Raw genomic sequence first — 6,127 nt, forward strand, 5'->3', positions numbered from 1 at the left:
CCCATATCGCTCATTCCATTATCTCATGCTTGCATTAGATTTTGCTACTATAATTGATTGCTCCTATTCTGATGCATAGCCTGCTTTTGTAACCTGCTCATTGTACCATACCTGCTTATCCTAAACTACTCAGTATAGGTTAGTTAGTGATCCATCTGTGACCGCCACCTTGTCCTTGTTGCCCCTGCTTCATCATCGACGACTCGATCAACGTGATCGACAACCAGAGCCCGACACCTCACACCATATCACGCCTCTTTTGTTGCTCGACTCTGCAGAGCTACTATCGAGTGCCGAGGGTGAGACCTCACAACGCACTCCCGATGACAACTCTGTAGTGTAGCTATTTGGTCATGGTCAATGAGGGTGGTTCCTCCTTCACCACTACCGATACGGCTCTGTCGTGCAACCCCTCAAGTGTGAACCTGGAGGGTGGTTCCTCTTACGTTCACCTTGATGATTACATTGAGTGGAATTCACCGGGGGTGATTCCTCAGGTTTTCCCCTTGATGTTTGGACACACAGTTACCCGGACTTTACTGGAGACCATTGTTGAAGTCGGGTCAGGCCTGAGGGGTACCCGTGAGTTGTTGTGAAAGTCCGGCGGGCCCGTGGAGCACCCGCGAATTTTCTCCATGGCACGGCCGGGCATTCTGGGCCCTTGCCGTAAGTCAAAGAGATGGGGCGACGGGGCCACATTATCGTGAGTCTCTGCTCGTTTCCGCGAGCCCCCAATGCACTAACAGGTTTGGGTATTTGTTCTGAGTTGGCCTCTGGCCTTTATGCACTAACCACCATGCGAGAATAGATATGGGCCTCGATGTCACAGTATCAGCCGAAGTGTCAGATGTCCAGTTCAGCATTGTGGGCCTGTCGGGCCAGTGCCATCCAGTATGAGGTGGTCCTCGTCCCTGCTCGTCGCACAACGACCTGGAGTGCAACGGGCGATGGGCCCAGACCCCTGAGTGCTTAGGATGTAGACCGGCAGGGACCTCTCTGTTGAGCCTAGGTAGGGCTACGACATGTTGATTTTACGAGGCCGGGCATTGACCCAGAAAAGGGTATCCAACCAGAGTAATCAAGCGTGTTGGGTAACGTGGTGCACCCCTGCAGGGAAGAAATATATTCGAATACCGTGTCCACGGTAATGGACGTTCAGACTTGTATCCTGATCTATTACAACTAGAACTGGTTACTTGAGACATGTGATGGATATGTGGCTCCGTGATTGCTTTCTCGCAGGGAGTCGAGGAAGGATCTCTGGGCGTTGATGTTACAACATGCTTGTTAATTATAAACTGCTATCTCTACTCTTCTACATGCTGCAAGATGCTTGGAGCTGCTTGAAGACGGTAGTCTTTGATAGGCTAGGCCTTCCCCTCTATTCTGGCATTCTGCAGTTCAGTCTTCAGATACATCCCGTCCTTTGATACCAATGCATGCTTAGTATAGATCTGATGCTTGCGAGTACTTTGGATGAGTACTCACGGTTGCTTTGTGTCGGTATCAAAACCGGCGGATCTCGGGTAGGGGGTCCCGAACTATGCATCTAGGGTTGATGGTAACAGGAGACGGGGGACACAATGTTTACCCAGGTTCGGGCCCTCTCTATGGAGGTAATACCCTACTTCCTGCTTGATTGATCTTGATGAATATGAGTATTACAAGAGTTGATATACCACGAGATCGTAATGGCTAAAACCCTAGAAGTCTAGCCTATATGACTGTATCCGTTTCCGGACTAAGCCCTCCGGTTTATATAGACACCGGAGGGGACTAGGGTTGTACAAAGTCGGTTACAGAGAAAGGAATCTTCATATGCGGTCGCCAAGCTTGCCTTCCACGCCACGGAGAGTCCTATCTGGACACGGGAGAGAGAATTCGGTCTTGTATCTTCGCAGCCCATCAGTCCGGCCCATGTCCAAAAGGCCGGACGCCCGAGGACCCCTTAGTCCAGGACTCCCTCAGTAGCCCCTGAACCAGGCTTCAATGACGAGGTGCCCGGCGCACAGATTGTCTTCAGCATTGCAAGGCGGGTTCTCCTTTCTGAATACTCCAAGATAGTCTTCGGACGCAACGAACGTGTCCGGATCTGCAACACAAGTACCACACACACAGCCGTAGAGAGTATAATATTTCACGAGTCCCATCCGCTGACAACTTTTCGCAAGATGACATCATGCCTGCCCGGTCATTATTTCGAACTGTTTCCGTCTGCCGTTCCACGTTTCGATATGTGGTTTTCATTGGCACGTCTGGTCAAAGCATAGATCGTGTCCCCTTATTGCGGGATTCTCATCAATACGGGCGTGGGTAATCCAGCCGTGCCGTTTACACGGCCCATGGGAATAGGCGAGTTTTAAGGCGAGTGGGGAGGCGTTCAATATTTACTGCCTTTATAAGGGGATAAGGATTCCCCTTCTTCACCCACGCCTTCCTTCTTCCTCTGCCCCTCCATTCTCGAGCTCCAGCGCCCAAGCTCTCGTCTTCTCCAATCCAAGCAAGCTCTCAACCATGTCCGGCTCTGGAGGGCAAGGCAAGTGGATGGCCTCCTCCATTAAGGAGAAGGACATTGTCGAGCTTCGAGAGGGCGGGTATCTGGCGAAAGATATCACCCACAGGCTCCCGGCCAAGGGACAAATTGTCCTCACACCAAAACCCAACGAGAGGGTGGTGTTCCTTCCTCATTTCGTCCACGGGCTAGGGTTTCCACTCCACCCCTTCGTCCACGGACTTATGTTCTATTACGGGTTAGATTTCCATGATCTAGCCCCGAACTCTTTCCTCAACATCTCGGCATTCATTGTTGTGTGTGAGGCTTTCCTCAGCATCCAGCCCCACTTCGGACTGTGGCTCAAAATCTTCAACGTGAAGCCGAAGGTGGTGGATGGCCAACACGCGGAGTGCGGGGGAGCCATGGTGAGCAAGATGCCCAACGTCACATGGCCCCAAGGAACGTTCGTGGAGACTGTCAAGGAATGGCAGAAGCTGTGGTTTTATATCACAGAGCCACACGATGCCACTTGGGACGCCACCCCCGATTTTAAGTCCGGGGCTCCAATGTGGCTGACCTCCTGAATGGAGAAGGTCCCAAATTGGTCTTCGTCGGATGAGCTGATGGCGCTGCAAACGCGCATCCAAAGCATGGTGAACAAGAACATCAAGCTTGTCGACGTGATCTAGGTTATGCTAGTTCGCCAGATCCTCCCCTGCCAAAGTTGAACTGCCCCTCTATGGGAATTCGATCGGGAGAAGCACCAAACCTTGGTGAGGCTCTTCGGCACCACTCACGAAGACGCCTGGAAGCTGCTCTTCAAAGGTGATGAGAAGCCGCCGGCCATAGACTCAGATCATGGGCATGATCTTGACCACCCCGCCAGCGCGGTAAATCCTTCACATCTCAAGGCGTACCCTCTACCTGTTTGTCCAAGGAGGGTAACTGAACTTTGCTAATTTATCGTTTCAGGAATGGACGGAGAAGGCGGAGCGAATTCACTGTTCGGCTCCGCTGCTCCCGCTCCTGGCGAAGATGCTGGTCCCGGCGCCCTATCATCCGCCGGAGAAGAAGGCCAAGGGGGGCCGGGGTGGCCCCCGCCGCAAGGGCACTTCGGACGTGATGTCCGAAGACAAGACTCACTCCTCTGCCGCCGAAGATGACGATGAGGAGGAGGAGGAAAGCAACCCTCCCCTGATGGGGGGAGGAAGAAGAGGGCGGCCTCCACAAATCTGGAGGCGGAGGCGCCCAAGAAGGGGAAAGGCTCCGTCGCGGATAAAACCGCGTGGGACGTCGACAGCAGTCCGGAGCGACCCCCCCCCCCCCCCCGAACAAGCCCCTGGCCGCATCGTAAGTACTGACAGACTCGTACTTGCCCGTTTATCCGGCCTTTCCTCCTCATTGTATTAACATGGTTAATTGTGCTATTGTAGTCCAGCCCACGACATCTCCCAGCGATCCTCGTCAGGAGGTTCGCTGGACTCAAAGGCGATGGCCAGCGAGTCACCACCGGTCGCCTACTCTCCCACGGCCAAGGGCGACGCCGAGGTGCTATAGCGAAGGACTTTCCCAGGCCAGCGAGAGTCTTCGGAGGTCGTCAGGGTGGCGCCAGAGGGCGAAACCTCGGCCACCGGACACATGGGGGAGCGGTCGCCCATGAAGACTGGCGATGGGGGCCGTATTCAGTTCGGCCCCCGTCCGGATATGGTTCCGGAGACCTACACGGCTCCGGAGTCCAGTGTCCAGCCTCCTTTGAAAGACGGAGGTGCGCCTATCCCACCGGTGACCTCTTTTCAACCAGGGGCACCGGACAATCTTCTAGAAGCGCTGCGAGGCGCTTCCATTATGGAAGAACACCGTATCCTTATGGGTACGGTGATTGAGAGGGTTCAGTCCGTCAAGAGCGGACTGACCGAAGCCTGCAGCGGCCTGCTGACAGGTTTTGAGGTAAGCGACACAAAGGAGAGAATCCCTATATAGACAGTAGCCCATGAGACACTGTCCGGTGTGCGGAAAGCAAAACCGGACAGAGGATCAATTCATTTCTGTAGTAAACTAACTAAATATGTCTTGTATAAACGAGCAGGCGTCGTTGCTGGCCATGACCTCACAAGCTGCCGAAGTCTCCGGACTAAAGCAGAGGCTGGAGCGGGCCGAGGAGGAGCTCGGCCAAGCGAGGAAGCAACTGGCAGACCAGCAAGGTATGCAATGACTTGCTTTATATTCTGAAAGAATAAATGATGTGTATTGGTCATAGCATTATGATATGTGCAGGAGCAACGACCGAGGTCGAGGCCCTTAAAAAGGCCCTGGCCGAAGCTGAGGAGAAAGCTGCCAAGGAGCAAACCGCCCGTAAGAAGCTCAAAGCCCGGGTCAACGAGGTCCATCAAGAGCTCCAGGACGCTGTAAAGAGATGCGAGGCCCTGGAGTGCGATGTGTCGGCTCGAGAGGCCAAACTCGCCAAGGATCGCCAAAGTGCTGAAGAGGCCCGGGTGGTGGCCCAGACCGCGCTCCAGGAGATCCAGGAGGCCAAGAAGATCGCGGCGGGTAAGGCATTTAGTATGCAAAGCAAGTATGTGAAGAAAATCTATGTCTTGCTAACCCGGATTCGGAGTTCTCCAGGGGCATTTGCGGACCTGCCCCGCAGTGTGTCAGACGCTGCGGAGTTCTTCCGAGCCGAAGAGGGGAGCTCAACGGAGAAGCTATCCTGGTCGCAATATCTTGCGCCAGAACATCTAGTGCCCTTCACCGATCAGCTGAAACAGCTGGTCGAGCTGCATAGGGTGGCTGAACTGGCCAAGAAGGATTTAATAATCGGGTTGTGGCCTGCCGAAGCTATACCCGGCAGTTACTTCGGAATCGTGAAGCGGCTGGTGAACGCCTGTCCTCGGCTGGACGTCATCAAGCGGTCGGTCGGCATCGAGGGCGCGCGCATGGCCTTCGCCCGCGTCAAGGTCCGCTGGGCGAAGATGGACGCCGTCAAGCTCATGACCGAAGGGCCGCTTGAGGGCAAGGAGTACCGCATGCCAGAGCGATATTTTGAAGACGTCCTGGAGGGGTCTTGCATTGTAGCGACACAATGTGCAAAAGACATTATCTTTGAATGAATACATTCATGTTGTCGCTGCCATGTATGATGTAACAAAGTTTTTATGTAATATAATTTTTATTATGTGAAAAATTTACATCTTGTGCGGCCGTTTTGTATGAAGTCTGAGAGTTGGCCAGTCGTCGGCTTCTGCCCCCACGTAGGTAGTACGGGGGTGTTCGGGATGGAATCTAAACACTCTTGATCCAATTGTTTGGTCCTTGAAGGAGGTGTTTGGCGCAACGAACCGAGCAATCAGACTATGCGGCTTTAGCACTCTCACTTAGCCATAGGAGTTTGACAATAAAAATGTGGGCGCAGCCCCTAGTATCCGAACTAGAATGCTATAAGCACCTGACCGGGTAAGCAACGATCCTTCACGTAATGCGGAAAAAATCTCGATCGATTTGAAACCTCCAAAGAGCTGACCGGCTCTCGCCGCATCATGACAGCCAGTTTTCGGCTTTCTCTACTAAGGTGCTCCTTCGGGTAAACTAGGGCACAATCGCAGTAGTGCTCCCTTTACTACCTTAGCCGATATAGCG

This window comes from Triticum aestivum, chromosome 4D (genome assembly GCF_018294505.1).
Source record: "Triticum aestivum cultivar Chinese Spring chromosome 4D, IWGSC CS RefSeq v2.1, whole genome shotgun sequence".
NCBI lineage: Eukaryota > Viridiplantae > Streptophyta > Magnoliopsida > Poales > Poaceae > Triticum > Triticum aestivum.